Source organism: Ischnura elegans, chromosome 13 (assembly GCF_921293095.1).
Source record: "Ischnura elegans chromosome 13, ioIscEleg1.1, whole genome shotgun sequence".
Lineage (NCBI taxonomy): Eukaryota > Metazoa > Arthropoda > Insecta > Odonata > Coenagrionidae > Ischnura > Ischnura elegans.
Window position 1 is genome coordinate 5,427,424 of NC_060258.1, and position 20,402 is coordinate 5,447,825.

A 20,402-nucleotide genomic window follows, 5' to 3' on the forward strand; every position below is an offset into this window, starting at 1 on the left:
ATATTTTAAGAAAATTATAATATTCATCAACTTAAAAGCATTCCCACACGGAATATTATTATGGAAATTAGTGATTCCATTTTACGCATATTTCAGTGGCCTCGAAGTAATTTTAAATTTTTTTCTGTAAAAGTGACATGTAGTGACTATTGCATTTCTAATATCATAAAAAAAAGGTGTAAGTAGGTACTTGAAAAATTGTCATTGCATCAGTAAAGATGAGTGAAATAAAGGGACAGCAGAAGATCGCTAATCCCGAATTATAAACTATTGAATATATAGGAAAAGGAAGGTTTTCTGGAATTTTGACAATTTAACGTTTTCTGTTGCCTCGGCGAAACGAGCGATTTATGAGCCTCCTGTGCGCACATTTTGGATTTCGAGGTCATCCAAATAAAGGAGAATCTTTTTTCTAGTATGCGTACAAGTCGATGAGAACACCAGATTCGTTATTATATATCCGCGGCCTCATGCAGGTCGAATGGAGCCTGGAGAAGTTGCTTACGCGGCGCGCTGATCACCTTGACTCCGACTCACCATGTTTCTCAGCAGCTTTTAATAAAATTTGGTTGGACCTTGAATAACCATTAGCTAAACTGTGTTAAGTTGAAAGGTTTAATCTTCAACAGAACTGGATTTCATCTGAAAAATTGACAGTGCCTCTGCAGTTTTGGCAATTTCGTCCGAGTTATGGTGTCGCAGTCAAGCACCAAGGGATTCCTGCTGGATTTTCGTATTTTTCCGCGCTCATCTATTTTACCGTGATATATGGTGATTTTTTTTCCAGCATGAGCGATTTATTTAGAGTCATGGGCATGCCGAGGACAGCCGAGAAACATGGTGAGTCGGAGTCAAGGTGATCAGCGCGCCGCGTAAGCAACTTCTCCGGGCTCCATTCGACCTGCATGAGGCCGCGGATATATGACATTGAATCTGGTGTTATCATCGAGTTGAATCACCATCGACTTGTACGCATACTAGAAAAAAGATTCTCCTTTTTTGGATGACCTCGAAATCCAAAATGTGCGCTCAGGAGGCTCATTGTCAAAACTCCGATTGTCATTCTCTTTAGACATAAAATAGCACCAGATCTTTGAATCGACAGCGATATCAACCAGCCACATGTTGGTATCTAGGCTCCGGGATATCTAAATTACGATGTAAAATAATGTTGTTCCATTAGGAAAGAATGTTTTCACTCACGATCATGACAGAGGAAACACTTCCTCGTTTCTTTCGCTGTTCCTCCGTGGAAACTGACCTTGGAATGGATTATAAAAATAATCTTCTAGTGAACTTCACAAATGATATCGAGCCTCTTATGAAAAGAGAAAGTAGCTGACTGGAAAAATATTGGGCTAACAATGGACTGCCCGTAGAGAGTAGAGTAGAAAGGGGCATAAGCCGTCAATTGAAAACATTACGAGGAAACCATCATTGTAGCGGCCCTCGGATGATAACTCGTGTCATCAGTCGTCACGTATCATCGAAGTTCACGAAGTGAAGGACAAGGTAGTTAGAGGTTATCAAGGGATGACTTAGCTCCTTTAGATCGGATCTGATACAAAAAGTGTTTGGTGTGTTTGGATCAGAAGGGGAGCGAAACATTACGAGAGGACAAATCACCCAGCTTGCGAGTTGAAGGTCCCAGCGCTGCATTCGCGGAAGAAAGCAGTTGAAGGAGCGTTCCCCGGTAAATTCTAATGACTCTTGGTAAACTTTCATGAGAGACTTCTTGTCGATGAGCAGAAATTCCAAGATTTTGATAATCATTTGCATGAGCCGTCTTGAAAAAACGTTAAATCGGGCAAATAAATCTTGTGCGGGAAAAATTTTTACGACCATATATGCGGAAAAACGCAAAATGCAGAAACACTAAATACAGATAATTTTTACATTGTCCTAATAGGGAATGAATCGGGACCGCAAAAAATAAACGCTAAATGCGGAAAAACGTTAAATGCGAAGATGTTAAATCCGGATCCGACTGTAATGCAAACAGCCGTTGCCAACTTCTTACTTCATTCTTCATTCATACCTTAGGACAGAGTCGAGGTTCACCTGCAGGAGGCAGATGTCGAAGAATCTGTGAGTTAATGCTATATTTATATTTGATACTTAGACTAGAAAAGTACCTATTGCACACCATGTAAATCATCTGAAATCAACCTATAACTTTCCCGAATCAATATAAGCAAATGTCTGACTTTGGGTTTCTTTATACTCTGTTAGGGAAACATGGATGACATAATCCTCTTACTTACAACCAGGGATTGGAGTCTCAACTACCTCAGATGCCGCGGGGTAGGTAAAGGAAGAACTGTTTCAAGTTGTGACATTGAAAGTTATAGTGCTAATTTTAGTTATTTTAGGGCGCCGAGATATCGAGGAAGAACGGATCCCCACCATCGCCATTGCCTCGGGTGAGTTAATATACAGCAGAAAGAGAAGAGGAGAGTTGTGAACAAGTGCTTGGATTTTATTGAACTTCTTCATTTTTCATTTGAACAAACATAAGTTAAAAATGCCTTTTTTCTTTATTTCTTTCAGGGGTAAGGATACGGATTCAGTTGGAATGGAGGAAACACCAGTTGTTTTGAACGAGGAGGTTGATGCCCTATTTATGTGAGTCAACCATTTGTTCTCACTTGATAATAAGACTAGAGGGATACTTACTTTAGTCCGTGCTAATTACCCAAATTCTACCTTTTCCTTATGCGGAAACATGGTTCATTCCCGTTAATTAAGTTTTCCCAATTTTAGGATGCTGATACATCTGTGGAAGACGGGTCTCCACAGTCAAAACTGTCGCAGGTGAATACAGAACCTAGGTGAATAGCAGATTTAGATAACAAAATTTTCATTTTGTTACTTATCCCACTTCTTCATTTGTAAAATCATTAGTGTAAAGTTTCTCCTTTTTGTTTATTTCATGTCTAAGGAAACGGATTCCGTTCATTTGGAGGAAGCACCAGTTGTTTTGAACGGGGAGGTGGACAGGCTATGCCCTATTTATGTGAGTCAACCATTTATTCCTACTTGATAATAAGACTAGAGGGATACTTATTTTAGTCCATGCTATTCAACCAAATTCTAAATTTACCTTACTCGGAAACAATTTATCCCCGGCAATTTATTATTTACAATTTTAGGATGCTGAGACATCTGCGCTAGACAGGGCCCAAAATCGCAACTGCCACGGGTGAATTCATAACTTCGGTGAATAGCAGATTAGGAAAGAAATTTTTTATTATGTTCCCAGGTTTTACACCGCTTCTTTGTTTTATCTTCGTGCATACATATGTTGATAATGTCTCTCGTTATGCTTGTTTCATATTTTAGTGAATATAGTGAATTGTAGTAGTATTCGGATATAGTGAAATTGGGGGAGACACCAGAGGTGATTATCCTGGATTTGGAGGCTCAGTTGAAGACCTCTGTGAGTCCATCAAACTTGTTGCCAATGGTGACACTTTTTTAACTTTCTTGAACCGTTATTTACCATTCATTTTATCATTCACCACTATTTATCATTCAATTAGCATGAATTGAAGCGAAAAATAAAACCACTCTCATGGAGCTCTTTAAGTATTGGTATATGATCCAATTTATCATACTTTTCTCAGTTTAGGTGGTAAGTAAATGCTCGAAAAAAAATCCAGTAAAAGTGGATACTGGATGTTTACAACACAACAATTTTACATGTGTAAATATTTGCAATGTAATTCTTTTGTAGGTGGGTAAAAGGCGTGGACTTGTGACTCGATTTTTTTATACGTTCAATTTGAGTAGCTTATTTGAATGTTGTGCCATAAAATTCGATGAGTGTTTACGACTATATATTGAAGAAATATAGAAAAGGAAACACTTGCAGAACAGTTTTGAAGTGAAAACTTCTTATTTTGAACTGGCGCACTTTTTTCAGATTGGTAGAATAAACTGAACTTGTGTGACCATCACCTCAAAATCGTCACCGCCTCACTGTTAATGTAGGGGAGGGGATTAAAGAGTTTTAAGTTTGCTCATTTGTCATGTATGAAAATATATTCTGAAGCAGAAAGCATTGCTACGTTTAGTGTTGACAAAACTTTGTCAATTTTGTTCATAGCAGTAGTTATAAAAAATATTTTCTTGAATTGCTGTTAGTAACATGGCTTTTCCGAGTTTATATTTGTAATCCAGTTTGTTGCATAGGCTTCTTGTACTTTTTTAATGTCAGTCAATGTCATAAAGTTTTCAAATAAAAAGTTTTCACGTCCAACGGCAGTCCCACGACTGCCATGTTTTTTTCTAGAATTGCAGCTACTTGACTGTTGCAACTGGAATTTAAATTTGTGTTGCTTGTTTACTTTTGTTTTTAAAGAAATGCAAAGTAAGTTTGTTGGCATAATTTGTATAACATGTTGAGTTTTCTTCCATGGCTTGGTGCATACTCAAGCCCTTAGTTCAAGGAAGTAGGGCCTTCTACTCTTATAAGTTCAGTTGGTTCTAATATTATTCATTTCTTATCTAGTGCTCCGAGCTGTGTGGTCACAAGGAAAAGCAGAGGTGTTGTGTCAGATAGGAGATGTTGAAATAGACAGCTTTGAAGGATCCTGGTCAGCCTGATAGGATGGAGACCGTCAGAGGTGTAGCTTCATGTGTCTGCAGCCGGACCTGAAATATGGGTAAGTTTGTCTGTCATTTCACATGGAGCGATAAAATATATTGTTTAGCCACTACCAGCCATGGGATGAACTTGGGAGTTTTGAATCCTTACATTAAAAGGTTATTAATTGCTCTGTAAAAATTACACAGGTCAACAGTGGTTTTGGTGCCGGAGCTTTTAAAGCTGATTTCAAGTGTAATTAGGGTGCTGAATCCAAATATGATGTTAGTTTTTTCCTGTCAGCTCTAGTTTTCAAGATACAGATATGTTGTTACTTATGCAAAAAAATGTTCAATATGACGATTTGGGATAATTACATAAATGATAAAACCCACTAAACATAAAGACTTGATTTATGTATAGGAATGTTAAATCACCTACAATTACAATAGTTTTAAAATACAATTGAATATAAATAGTAACATTTTTAATGAAATTACACAATTTAAAAGAAAAGATGTAAAAATGTCACTCAACACTTCGGATGCTTCTTTTGCGTGATTTTCTTGCGTGCACTTTGTTGAAACACTTGTTTTAAGCACCAGAAGTAATCTGTCATCATATGGTTACCCCATCTTCCTTGGTAGCGATCTTCCATTGTTTTGATTTCCTAGTGAAATCTTTCACCATGTTTTTCTATTGGTCGCCTAAATTTTCAGGCAAACAGTCAAAGCGCCTGTATAGGTAGTGAACGTTTATGCTCATGTTACATCCTAGTGATTTAAAGTTAGAGAGCATATTGTTTACCAGCTTGAGATAATTCTACCGTTTCAGTTTGTGATTCAGTTTGTTTTTTTTACCAGAAAACCAGAAAAATTTTTATTACCTCAACAAATGAAAGCCAATTGTTTTTTTCAATCTCATTCTTTGACTTGACAAAAGCAGGATCCTTTGTTAGTTGTTTGACTTGTGGCCCGTCAAAAATTCCAGCTTTAAGTTTTTCTATACCTATCTGTGGCATTTTTATTCTTATGTAGCCGAAGCATGGTCCATCCTTGTCAAGAGCCTTTATAAATTGCTTCATTAGGCCTAGTTTAACATGAAGGGGCGGTAAGGTGATTTTCTCCCGTTCTCCCGAGACTCAGCAATAATGTTTTTACCCAGCAATTAAATTTTCTCTCTTTGACCACTCCTCCTTAATCCAGTGGTTTGTCTGTCCTTGCTAACACAGAGGCAAAAGAAATAAGGATTTTTGTGTTGCTAAACTGCTGCCCAAGAAGAAAGTTCACCATTTTTAAATCTACACAAACTACCTAGCGATATCCCTGGTATTTTTATCTTCTATAAGAAAAAAGCTATTGTATCATATTCTTCTTCCATTTCAGTTGAATGAGCGATTGGTATTAAGCCAAACTTGTTGACATTGTGAAGAACACATTTTAAGGTGCGCTTGGAGGTATCAATGAACAAACGCCAATCACTAGCTTCATGATGCGGTAGTTCAATTCCTTTCAGAAGACCTCTAACGTCTAAAGTAAGATTGTCTTCTTGAGTAAAGAAGAGTAGCAAATCCTTTTCCCTTGTGCGATAAAAATTAATTTTTGCACCTTGTTCCATCAAATTATTTTCATGAATCCTTGAAGCTGGTAGTTCAGATGCTTTCTTCGATAAGTTCAATTCTCTAACAAGGTTGCTTAGTTCATCATGATTAAATAGTTGAGGATTTGTTGATACTGCCTCGCAGTCACTACCACTATTGTTAATAACATCAAGAATGTGTTCACATAGCTCATATTCATCCTCACACGAATCTGGTAATGCCTGAAATATTAGGATCGGGATTTCTTCTGAATAGGGTACTGGGCATCTAGCTGAAGGTACATATGGATATTTCCAATTATGGCGATTTCTTTGACTAATTCCCGAAACATTTACCATGCAAAAATAACAGTTGTCAATATGGTTTGTAGGTTCTCTCCAAACCATTGTCACACCAAACTTTAAAATTTTCCTTTTTCCTGTAGTCCACTACCGCTGATGTTCTGTACATGTTTTACAAAAAACGTACGGTGCTCACTTTTTAGCTTGGTCACCAAGCTGAACACCGAAATATCCCAAGCATGTGCGTTTCATGAAGTCTGTAATGTTTTTCCTATTTTCTTTTAAAGTATATTCCCCACAAATGTAACAAAACACATCACAGTGATTTACACAGCTTCTTCGATTTGAGCTCATTTTTAGAGGTGGCTTAAAAACCTTTGAGAATTTGACCATTTGCTTTCGGGAATCCCCTTACCTACTTACTCCCGCCTCTCCATTTTCAAGGACACGCTATCTTTTTACCACATCCCCCTTATTTACTCTGCTCCACTTTTCTGTGATTCTTCCCACGTGTCGTTATTCCACAGTTATGACTTTGGTCCTTTTCCACCGCGGATTTCCATATCCCTTAGTTGGATCTTTTCCCACTGTCTCCACTTGTACCTACGCCTGTCTCCCCTTCTTCTAACACGATAATCCTCCCCAACCCCTTCTCAAAGGTAAAAAGGTGATTTTCAAAGTAAATACTGCATAGTGGCTATGAATTAGTTATTTTTATAAATTCATTTGAATTTGAAAAAAATTTCTGAAAAATATCAAATATTTAAAAGACTCTAATCATAAAATTTGCGGTATCTAAAAAGGTAAAGCTGTTACATAAAAACAGACAACATATTTGGATTCAACACCACGCATATTGTAAATACCAGCTCAAAAACTCCCGGCTCCAAAAAAAAACTTTTTTGTTGGCGTGTGTTATCAGACCACCATGTGGTGTCTTCCTTCATAATTAGGTGTTGAAAAAGTGGTATTTTTCCACAATAAAACCAGCAGATCGGCGGTTTTCAGTGATTATATCATAAAACCATGCCCAAAAATTTCTTACTCTACACCTTCATGTTATGGTCTACGGTACTTAAAATTTTGTTAATATTTCATCCTAAAAGTGTTGTTGATTTTTGCATATGAAAGTGTCACTTTTTAACGAAATGTGTATGAAGTTAGTGGGACTGGAAAATTGGCACTTTAAGTCGAATTTCATAATTTCAAACCTTTTTCGCAAAGAATTGCAGCAGAATTTCAGGACAAGATTGGGTCTTATAATAGACATTCCAAGAGCGGGTAGCGGTACCACAAATGGTGGAAATACGAGCAAGACGTTTCTTCTCAAATCCAAAGCTATCGGCGGAAATTAGTGGTGCATAAAAAAATCAAATACTTGTGTGTTTGTGTTTCATTATCTTCAACCCTTCTTCTTGGCGTTGATTTTCAATAAATGCAGCATGTACGTTTTCAGTTATTCTAAGTTATGAACAAAAAAATAAGTCACTGTAATTTTGGCTCACAACAAAGAACTGAGAGTGTCATATTTTATTACTTTACGAGGGCTTTTTTTCATAGGCAATAAATCGGATATTTTGTCAAACTTCGCTACAAATCTACACTTAGAGGGAGGTCTGTTTGAGATTAGTGTCTTAATCTACACCTTCATGTTATGGTCTACGGTACTTAAAATTTTGTTGATATTTCATCCTAAAAGTGTTGTTGATTTATGCATATGAAAGTGTCACTTTTTAACGAAATGTGTATGAAGTCAGTGGGACTGGAAAATTGGCACTTCTTTAAATCGAGTTTCTTAATTTCAAACCTTTTTCGCAAGGAATTGGTAAAAAAGGCAAGGCTTTCAGGACAAGAATGGGTCTTATAATAGACATTCCAAAAGCAGGTAGCGGTACCACAAATGGTGGAAATACTAGCGAGACGTTTCTTCTCAAATCCAAAGCTATCAGCGGAAATTAGTGGTGCGCAAAAAAATCAATTACTTGTATGTTTCATTATCTTCAAACCCTTTCACTGCTATGAACGTATCTAGTATGTTGGCACGGCAGACTGCGGTGAACGTACTTTTTCTTCCTCCCTACCATGTGCATTCGCCCAAGCAATCCGAAAGGTTGCTAATCCGGGACCCTTTCCTCGACGAGCTCACCCTTGCTGGGCCTTATCTTCAACCCTCCAAGCCGGGGGCTTCCTTCCCCAAAATTGACCACTCTGACAGCAATTTGAAAATCAATCAGTCCATCCCATCATCAAGAAATGATTGTTTTCATTGCACTCCTGCTTTTAGAGCAATCTTTTTCGTCTTTGAAACATGTTTCTGCGATAAAGATAAGGATTTTGTTAACTTTGCTAAAGTGGCCATTTTCTGGGTTATGCCCCGAAGTAGTTCCTAAGTCATTGATTGTACTTGTATGAATATAATAAGCAGCTAACCTGCAGCACTTTTAATATTAAAATTAGGGAATTTTTTATGTCTCCACCATTTTGTTTTAGAGAAGCCCCTGATTGTTCTAAATGCCTCGCAATGACCGCTATACTATTGTTTTTTTCTTAAAATTGTTTGAATAATAGCTCAAATATTTTTGTAACAAAAGGATGCATAAAAATAATGCCGAAACGGGTTTCAAGTGATTCAAATCTGCTACCAAATTTCATTTTTGAAATTACGACATTGTAATTTTTTTTCCAGCTTCCTTCGATTTGGGACCACTGTGCGTCATTGACATCTCAATAACCAAGTACTAAGCCTTCTCTAACCAGTGGCATTTCCTCCTTTACTCCATTCCCAAATCCCAGGGCCCCTCTTCATTTGGTTTATTTAACAGTAGCCACTCACTTCCCGTGTTGGAACCCCAACCCAATAGGATTTCCCATCTCATTATTTGCTAACGTCCCAAACTGAACCACTTCACATTATCTCCTTACGGCTGCGCAATTTTTTCCATTTCTATAAATATAAGAAGAAAAATGTTCACTACAATTGGCAACAACAATGGAAGTATTGGATGGATACACAAGTAACCATCAATCACAATGACATATATATTGTTGGTTTTCTTAAAATTGTTTAAATAGTAGCTGGTGGAATCATTCTAAAATGAAGGGATAGCATCAAAATATCACCATTTCAAACAGTGTGTGGCAGTATAACTCGTTAGCATGCATGACGTTTTTTCAATCATGTGGTGAGCAAGTGGGAATCCAACTGCATGCTGCATATTCATGATTGTTCACACCTGGCCAAAGAGTGTAGATGTGGCTCGTAGGGTGATTTCATTATTTTATCTAACAGCCTACGGTGGTATAATTTGTCAGCATGAGTGACGTTTTTGCAAAAATGTCAATTCCAATACTGTTTTCCCATGTTTTGTACCGATGTTTCCCACCGATTGTAACTGTACCACTGCAGCAGCTAACCCATTCCTTACCATTGCCGCGAGAACGCAACGCAAACTTTGCAATTTCTTTTCTCCGTATGTGTCCCTTTTTTTGCTTCTCCATGAGATACGTAAAACGCTTTTTGGATTACCTCTTTCTCTTTTTTATTTAGCTTAAGCTTTCCTCTTTTTTATTTTCTATTTTCAGAAGTGGGGGAAGCGGTGGAGGATAGTGGGGGGGCTAGGTTGCATGCAAATGTCATTCGCGTCTCGACAACACAAACAATGCAGTGGATAGCATTATGTGAACTTTCGCAAACCCTGCTGCTCTCCAAGGCATAATGACATTGTATGGTCAATATATACAGTAGACTCTCGTTAATACGAACAACGTTGTTACGAAGTTCTCGTTATTACGAAGCAAATCGTTGGTCCCGTCGAAAAGGCCTATCCAAGCTATAGTATAAGAAACGTTATTACGAAATTTTCGTTTTTACGAAATTACGAACCTAAGTCCCGGTCCCGGCGGTTACAATATGAACTTTATTATGAAGTTACACGCACAAGTCACGGCATTTAGGTGGATATTCACTGCACTTAATTTTTAATAATCGTGCCACGTTTAAGTTATTCTCGTGTACTGTGCCAAAGAGCGTCAATTATGGTTCTTTATTCAGTTTACGCGCTATATCATATAACAGCCTTCATTCCTGTGAAGTCGTGGTGGCCCACTCATAGTTAGTAAATTGGATGTACAGTCAATCCTCTTCCTTGTACACATTCGATGTACGATTTTTCAGAGATACGAGAATTCAAAACTTTCAAATTTCAAATTCGGCACCTTTCGATTTGGCCTATACTATGCGGTGTGGCGCTGGGAAACTCTCACTGTGATCACAATCTAAATAAGGTATCATTGAATCTGGTGTGAATTTTGGAACTGTTCAGCGTTTCGCCCGTTCTTCATTACCGCGGGGAGCTATTTTTTCGTCTCCGGATGCATCGCAGGCCCCGCTAGATTAGTTCGCCACAATCGTGAGTTAGCGCATACGTGTAATGCAGTGTTGCATCCCGCAGGATAACCGTACTTCCCGATAATTTACATGCAGTCCGGCTGGTGAGAGTTGTCCGATTACGGCACAATAGGAGGGGCGGATAATCCTGTGCCAGCACGGTTTAGAGCCAATCGCTGTCCCCCAAACGCACCCCACACCCTCGCCTAGTCATACAACGTTGTCAAATGCATAAACGAGCACTGAAATAAGCCTGATCCACCAAAATAAGCCCATTCTTCAAATCACAAGAACAAGTAATTATTCCTCTAGGTCCTTCACGGTCGTCGTCCCTTCCGGTTCTTTTCTTCATGGAACACTTTGTAAGCGTTTCCCTTTCTTACCTAGCCCCTTTATCCCCTACCCAGACCATTGTCTGTTACTGGACAACTCTCGGGTCAACTGGACAACACGAGAGTCTACTGTATATAAATGTCTTATAAATGTAAAAATGAACCTGCACAGCCATAAAACTGGTTGTGACGTTCACCATCATGACACACTAGGCTAAAAAATAATCTCATTCAGCCTCAATGTAGGCTGTCAACAACAAGCAAGTCTTTTGACCATGTAAAGCTGTGCCTTTTTGACCACCTACCCTGAGAGGCCAGAGACTGTTCATTACCAGAGTTTAAGCGTTGTCTCCACCTATGGATATGTAGACAAGCTTTCTACTCTATGAATGAATTTCTTGAATGCAGTACTCGTAATTGTATTATTTAGCTCTAGTATTTCATTGACTTTGACGAAGACTATTGCATTGTATTGTGTTAAACGTCGAATAAATAATAATAATAATTATTATTATTATTATAATTTCAGCAACGGACCAAGGAAGGGCCCGTTCTGTTCGGTGATCAGCTTTTGGGCGACTCACACGTAGTGCACTTGGGTGCGCATATAGGGTGGTGGTTGGAGGGAGGTAAGTACATACTTGTACTATGATGAAATACCTTCTCCATTAACATCTCCTCACATTCATCCCCTGTGATTTCTTACAACAGTTCGCCCTGCCCGCATCGGCTTATGTGTATCGGGGCAGAAAGTCATCCAATTGAGGAGACTTGTGGATGACCATGGATATTTTGCGAGGCCTGTGATTGTCCTTATCGGGTCGAACGACCTCCGGAATGTAAGTGTTCCTATTTCAACTTTTCGGTGAAAGAGTGTCAGTGGACTCCTCTCTCGTGGAGAATAACGTATTATTTCTCCCCTTTCATCCAGGATTGCGTATATCGAACGTTGAGGGCCGATATACATCGATTAATAATGAAGCTGCGGGTGTTGGCCCCTGGAGTAACCTTTCTCACAATACCTCCAGCTCCAGCTATGTGGAGTAACGTAATATACAGGAGGCACGTACTGGCGCTGGGACGGTGGCTACACCGGTATTACAGATGTAAGATATTACACAGTATTCGCACTCACGTATGCTGGCTGACGTTAACCGTTTCTCTCATAACTGACTTCCTTTACAGGGGGGATCCGGGTCGTGGATATCACAACTCCTTTTCTTCTCGATCACGGTGGGGTAGACGACACATTTTTTGAGAGGTTAGTATTTCATTCTCATATGCTTTTCCAATGCCCAATGAAGGTTGTTTTCATTTCCTTTCCTTCTTCCGTACAGGTATATGGGTCAAGGTAATCGTCGCCGTCCCGACGGTGTCCACCTTAATCAGAGGGGGATGGAGGTGGTGATGGAATGCTTGGAGAGGAGTGTATGGTAGGGAGTGCTTGCACGTGTGAATGTGATGCGTGAATGGCTGTGTGTGTCTTTGTGTTTGTCGGTTACAAGTAGGCCTATGTGCCAGTTGAAAAATATTGTCTTTACCTTCGCTGTTCTCTTTCTTAATATACCTCCAGCGCCAGCTATGTGGAGTAATGTAATATACAGGAGGCATGTACTGGCACTGGGACGGTGGCTACACCGGTACTACAGATGGAAGATATTACAGAGTATTTGCACTCAAGCATGCTGCCAGACGTTAACTGTTTCTCTCATTACTGACTTCCCTTCCAGGGGGGGACTTTTGCCACACCTTTCCTTCTCCAGCACAGTGGGGTGGATGGCAGCTTTTTCGAGAGGTGAGTGTTCTATCCCATGTATGCCGAAGGTTTGAAAAATTTTAACCTAAATTTTTACATACCGTATAAGCGCGTGTAAGAGGCACACCTTTTTCCCAGATATTGCAGCCGAAAATGGGGGTGCGCCTCTTACACAAACTTCTTATCTTCCCCCCCTCCCCTTCACCGGTTGCAAGTTCAAGGGGAACTGAGTGGCCTTGGTTTTCAGCGTGAGTCAGTCATCTGAAACCCTGGGTCAAAATCAAGCGGCAGGCAGGGGAGTTTCTCCCTTAGTGACGTATTTTTAAAATGCTCCTGTTTGAATTTCTTGCAAGCATCGCGCCGTCACGTCGGTACCCCAGAGGTGAACATTGAAAAGATCGCGCAGGGTGATTCGCTCCGGAGGGCGCGTTAAATTTATTGCCACAAGTGGGCATCCCGCGGCATTTATACTGCATATAGTAATATTGGTGTCAAAACCTGCGGTTGAAAAAATTCGAACGAGTGTGCTCATTGTTGGACTTAATGGTGGATAGAAGAAATCGGAAATGCTTATAAGTGAAGAGCGCTGAAGGAGAGGTCGGGGGAAGAGGGCTCCCTCCCCTCCGTATTTAAAGCTACGAGCGAAGGTGCAAGGGAAGAACGTTAGAACGTAAAGCGAAGGGGCGAAGACGCAGCAATGTGATATACGCAGTTTGCGTTGCCTGAGTTTCCAGTCCGTCTCTTCTTGTTTGAATGCGCTTATGCTACGCTTGTTTCTTCCGAAATTGTGCTGTTTGGACTATGTTGAATATAAGTAGCCTTATTTTAGCTATAAATCTTTGTGTCAAACAATTAGAGCTTAAAAACTTAAATTCTGTCAGATATGCATCGCGTTAGATCTCTTTCTATTTTTGAACCTCGTGCGTGTCATACACTTGCTGAAAGATATCGAGATATGTTCAAGCTCAGAAGGTGACTCACGTAGCATTTGACCTCCAGAAACTCTGGGAATTGAACCTGGTATACCGAAAAAGGTCAGTTGGTGGAACGGGGTAGGGATGAAACAAGTTTCCATTGTTCCCCTGTAACTTGATATTTTCCTGTGGAGTCTCGGAAAGGAAAAAAACGGCAGAGGCATTAGCTGATGGAGAGCCGAGTGTAGTTCCGTTAGGTACACACACTGATTTTGGACGGTAAAATATTGGCCGATATTTTACCAGCAATGATGCTTGCTCACACGCCGGATTTTTACGGTCAAACGATACGTTGCTAAGTTTTTGAGCCCGCTTCGGCGATCCACAGTGACAGTAGCCGGCAGCTAACCGGCATTTTGCCGGTGCCGGCGTATGGTCGGTACGTGTGCAAGCTCTAATGCTCTCCCATTGTTCACTATTGGAATGTGGACGGCCGATATTTAACCGGCCGTCCAAAATCGGTGCGTGTGCAAGGGGCCTTAAATCTACGACGTGGTTATTATCCTGCGGCGCTGAGATTGCCCCGATTGTTGTTCAATCTCTTGGGAAAGCTCATGCTATGTGCCTGTCGTGTTTTGCCTTAACATTTTCTGCGGTTGCAATTCTATTGTAATACTCCTGCGAGAGCTTTTAAACAAAATAGTTCGTGAGTAGGACAAGCAACGTGGAGCGATGGCGTATGCAAAGAGAGGATCGGAACTCTTTCTACTCCCTCTTATGCCGCCGCAGTTATCAAAATTTCCTCTTCAAATAGTACTGAAAGAGGACATTTCGATAACTGTCGAAATTCCAGGCATACGTCTGCAACACCGCACGATAGGATAAAAAAAGTCGCAAAATTTTTTTTCTTTATAGCTTCGATCCTCAAAATAGGGGTGCGCCTCTTACACAAGCTTATACGGTAATTATATGAGACGTAGCTTGCTGAAAGTGATTCATAATTAAATTAAGAAAGAAGAACTTTGTGCTTTCACATAAATATTTATTTACGTACCATGGTTTCATCGTTAGACGTATGTCCCAATGACGACATTGTAAACGAATTTTTGTATGACTTCCACTCCCCTCTTTTAAGCCTCCCACTCCAAAATTCCTGGGCTAATGACATGACGAACTCTTCGGCCTCTCTCTCACCTGAACCATCCCCCCTCCACCTGCCATGCCCTCCGTAAGGGAGCCTCCTCCCCCTAACTTCTTTCATACCAAATGACCTAGTTTTTCCCCTCCCTCTTCTCTGTCGACCAATCCGTTCAACAACTGCTATAAAGGGATGTGATGGACCTCTGTAGAGTTCACCCGATGATGACCTCTAACATTGAAACCATGGTCGTGAATAAATATTAATGTATGAAAACAATATCCGAAAGAAAAAAAAAAACAATGTATCTCTTGCCAATTATTAATTACGAGGTGTTCCAAAAATGGAGCATTAGGCAAATCCAATACTATAAGGAACTCAATGGTAACTGGCAAAACATTAGTTTCAGACAGTTATTAACTAACTCGCTACCTTGGTTTGACAAGGTTCTAACTAACATTTTTGCAAAATTTGGTGTTTTCACTCAAGATAACTAAGTTTATGTTTCTCTATGTGTTGCACCGGTTTTTATTCCTCTATGTAAAATAATAACAGATTTTGAACAGTGAAAAAGTTCCAACTGGAAGGAGAAAAAACTAATATTTGGTGTGACAAGGTTCTAACTGCATTTTACTTATTTTATTACTCATATAAACATGTATAAAAATAAAATACATAACATATTTTCTTAAAGTAATAATTACTAGTGTATCTAGTAGATCACTAGTGTATGTGCCAAAAATCAAAAATAAATACCTAGTAATAATAGAAATAGAGCAGTTTTAAATTTTGGTTTTTCTCAAAACCAGCTGATGGTCAGTTAGAACCTTGTCAAACCAAGGTAGCGTACTATTAAGGGAGATATCCAAGTGAACACTTGACATGCAATTATATATTGCATATTTTTACATTAAAAAGTGTTATTTTTGTGACATTGGACACAGCGAATTTGCTTTCCTTGCTTTCCAATCCTATGATTTGAGTCAAGTTTACGATTCATAGATGGACTCCCTTTCCCACCAGGCTCAGCAGTATTACCATATGTCTCTATATAATGACAGACCACACGGTGACGGCATTTAAGAAGGTCCATTGGCTTCAAATCTTTTATTTTATGCAATTGTCAAGCATTTTGTAAAGCCAGCAGTAAAATAACGGAAGGCTAACGGAAGGAAGAGTATCATTTCTTTCCACGGATTGATGCTTGTTACTTGTCAATATTTTCATCAGCTCAATCCACTCCCCCCATATACTGATTATAGGCCTTGATTTTATTTTGCTGATTTACCCAGGCCAGGATTTTGGCTGATTTCCAAAGTTGCATATTAAAGCCAGGAGGGATGAAGTCATCGTAATTCTCGAAGCTTGAAGACGAAATTAAAGCTTAGCAGTATGGTTATAACCAGTAATTATGACTAATCTAAATGTAATGGGAATTGTTTATGCTAATCTGTAGCCTTAACCCCTTGGTTGGGGGCAGAAATTTCCTTATCTTTCACCTGGTGGGGAGCAGATCCACCGATTTTCGGAGATGCCGTTTTCGAAAAAAAATTAATAGTAAACCTATTGCACAAAAATGGCAATATACTTAAATTATATTGGTACAGAACCTTTGACAAAGCAAAAAACATGCAATGATGCATAAAGAATGAATATTCATGCCTTCTCCGCCTAACATTGCGACGTGATGGCACGTGCGACTATGGTCGCACTCCCCATTTAAGGGGTTAATCAATAATATTACAAACTGATCAACAATCGTTGCTCTCAACAATCAATTCAAATTTCCTCCTGGAATACATAGATGCAAATGGCGCAAAGCAGTTTTTCGTGTTTTTCATGGTGTTCCACCGATTTTAAAAATTTGAAAAAAAAAATTAGGAATATACTTTGGCGTAAGGGTAACAACATATATTTATTTCAGCGTGTCTACTGTTTCCTAAATTTTTTAATTAAATTTGAATATTTCAAACTTTGTAAAAGTTTAGTTTTCAGTCTGAAAATTTTGAAAAAAATCGCGGTGGTAGAAAGTTTTTGTATTTACATTTTAAAATCAAGATAACAATTTTACTTAAATAAAAACTGGAGATATAGTTAAATAAAAATGAAAATCGTTTTTCATTTTTTTTTGGGTTATAATCCATTGTTAAGGCCTGTAACTTTGGGGAAACATAATTTTTGATGCACTTCAAGTGTATATTTTTTTTCAAAACATTGGGGGGCACTTTTCGCCATCTTAACCAGCTAGACCCTTTGCTATGCGACCCATCTCTAGTTTTTTAATTATAATTCTCGAAAGTTATCCCAAAACCAGGAGTAAATTGTGATAGGTGGGAGAGAGAAGGATGTGCTCGGCTGACACCAAAAATGATCGCATTGGCTCGACCAGTCACTGCGTCACTTTGTGGCGTGAGGGTATTGTGGATTGAGAGTTTCAAGTGAAGTTCTAATATTAATATCAAAGGAAGTCCGTTTAGTCCCAAATCAGTCAATGTGGAATTGATAAATACACTAAATCCATTAGCATGAACGTTTGGACTAAGTTTGAAATTTCTTCTTGCTCATAAAAATGTAGGGAATTAATTTTATATTTTCCAAAATCAATGGGAGCAACAAATACATGCTAATAAATGAAACGCGACCACTTCATTCACTTGACTGTGGACTCGGACAGAAGGGGATCTTTGTCCTCTTTGAGTTGGGTCCCAGCCTTAGGATGGGTGCGAACCTCTGCCTTTTTTCGGTGCGAGAAGGGTTCTTAAAAGGGAGTGTCACAGTCAATGCATCACTTTGTGGCATGAGGGTATTGAGGATTGAGAGTTTCAAGTGAAGTTCTAGTATTAACATCAAAGGAAGTCCGTTTAGTGCGAAATCTGTCGATGTGGAATAGAAAAATATTATAAATTACAAAAAAAGATTGCTGCCGTGGTAAGTCTTCACCTTAACCACTAGTCTATCTCACTCGTTGAATTCGTAGTGGATTCATTACGAGCCTTGTCAGGCAAGGGAAAGAAGCAGTCTTCTAGTGTCACTAAATCAAACTGATTTTAAACACTCAGTGGCATTATTTGCTGTGATATTGCGGCGGATATTTTATATGTATGTTATGCTTGCTATCGCTGATTGAAAAGCTTCAGCGTTAATTTTAAGACAAAATAATTCGACTCGGAATGAAGGGGATCTTTGTACCCTGAGTTGGGTCCCAGCTTAGGATGGGTGCGAACCTCTGCCTTCTGTCGGTGCGAGAAAGCTTCTGAAAAGGGAGTGCATAAAATTTTCAAGAGATTCTTAAAGTGGTAGATTTTCCCTACATTAGGTTCCAGCACGAAATGGTTGAAGTAGCCAATACTTCCTTAAACATATGCTTTCCAGCTCCGCATACGAGTCTAGGGGTGTGGCATATCGTCAGGATGATAAGAATGAGCTGGATATTAGGTTTGTGGAAAAGTGGTTTTATTTAAAGTGGCTCATTACCTGCATGTACAGATATCAGAATTTCACGTGCATTATTTTTAAATTGGAAATGATATCCTCTGTTGCTGTAGCTGTGAAGATTATATTTCTGCTAAATATCAGGCTGAATTCAGAAACAAACTGTAATGAAGAATAATTTCTTGCAATTGGAGGATAGTGAATAATTGTTTGTATGTACTTTGTAAGCGGAAGGGTCATATTGGTGTAATCATGCCCATACGAGCACAGTAAGTTGCCTTCAATAAAGATATAATTAAGATAATATGTCCTGTAACATATTTTCAAAGTTTTTACGTTTCTTTGCATTTTCAAATCTGTGGTTGTATAAAAAGCAGTTGGTATTGGATCTATGTCACCTACCTTGACAATTTCAGGCATGACTGGTGCAGAATTGGCCAAAAAAAACATTTAAATCAGAACATTTTATCACCAAAGCAGAATATAAAGAGGTTATGTGTTGCGGGTGTCCTAAGCTAAGCACAAATGGCCCTGGCATCACTGCAGGATGTCAACTTATAGGAACAAAATTTTTCTGTTCATTTGGTTCCTCGGGCTACATTTTTCCGTGTGTCAAACTTTGAATTACCAAAAAAGTTGTTTGATGACTGGCCCCTACTGCACAAATCAATGCCATCTCTAGGCAGTGGCTAGAAGTGGTCAGTGGTTGTGTAGTCAAATCTGTGTCAGCTGTGATATTACATCTGGGATCATAACTTGTTCGAACTGTGGTATACCTACATTAGAAAAATATTAAATATCCTAATATGCTTAATGTGTATCATAATTTTTTTGCCATCCTCTTTTGGCCATGCCATATTTAAGGAAATCATTTTTAGTTTATCCAGCTCGTTTGCCTAATTATTGTCTTGCATTATTTACTTTGATGTTTCAGCTGGATTTCCTGATATTCGTGAAAGGCAGAGCAGAAGCCAACTAGGGTAACAGGAAATCTCTTCCCTCTGTCTATCCAAACTGTTCGAATACATGGCAGAGAGGTGTGCCTGTAAAATTTCCAAAGGCTCAACTCGAGGCTGTGAAGTGACGTATGGATGTTAACCCAGAAGTGCAGAGGAAGAAGGCATTCATCTCAATCCATGGGCAGCAGAGGCTGGCAGTAATGATAATGAAGCATTCCTGCCCTGCCTGCATACAACTGAGCATCAAGAGAGGAATCCCATGGTGTGCATCTCTCATCTTCACTGCTGTCCTACCTCATTGTTTGGTGGAATAGGAGAGGAATTGGATCAAAAGGCTGTGAAAGAAAATAAAGAGATCTTAATTTGAACTCTTTTAAACATACCACCCCACAAGATGAAACAACCATTGGCTTATTTTGCTGATAGTGTTTATTGATTGTAATAAATAAAGAAATCTCACCTTCATATCTGCTTCACAAAATAAACCTTATTAATACTGCGCTACAATACTTTTGTCTGTGTGAGCAACTTTCTTTTACAGGACGACTTCTACCAAGGGAGTGGTGATACGACTGAAGACAGGTAAAGGTGAAGATATAAGTAACTATTTAATGCGTCATGCCATGTTTCCTTGTAACATGGTTATTCCTTAACAATATGCACATAATCCTGACTAAAATGCATTCAAAGTGCATCACCATGCATTGGAAGAGAATTCATGCAAGTCATGTGATCTTTATTGCTATCAGTTGTAACTACCATGCGTATTGTGAATTAGTCATTTTAAAGTATTTCTTTGCTATGACGTTTCACAATTGAATACCGTAGTTGCTTTTAAATGTCCTTGAGATAAAAAATTGTATCAATTTTCATTGGGTGAGTATTTATGTAGTAGTAATTGTCTAAGAGAAAATTCCCTGCGGATGGGGTATTTTAGAATACATCCGCAGTATCCCTGCTTGTCGTAAGAGGCGACTAAAAGGGTTTGCAAGTACGGAAACTATTTATTACGCTG

General features: G+C 39.0%; 2 long non-coding RNA genes across 2 annotated transcripts; both read left to right on the plus strand.

Annotated features, from left to right (window-relative positions):
* The first annotated feature begins 1,919 nt into the window (after nt 1-1,919).
* LOC124170385 lies at nt 1,920-2,626 on the plus strand. Its single transcript, XR_006867448.1, has 4 exons — nt 1,920-2,088; nt 2,233-2,304; nt 2,373-2,423; nt 2,551-2,626. It is a non-coding gene; the product is annotated as an uncharacterized LOC124170385 (long non-coding RNA).
* Nucleotides 2,627-2,758: 132 nt separating this feature from the next.
* Nucleotides 2,759-19,886, plus strand: LOC124170386. The gene is made up of 9 exons (XR_006867449.1): nt 2,759-2,831; nt 2,942-3,016; nt 4,514-4,667; nt 11,718-11,817; nt 11,900-12,027; nt 12,120-12,294; nt 12,374-12,449; nt 12,526-12,983; nt 19,363-19,886. It is a non-coding gene; the product is annotated as an uncharacterized LOC124170386 (long non-coding RNA).
* The last annotated feature ends 516 nt before the right edge of the window (nt 19,887-20,402 follow it).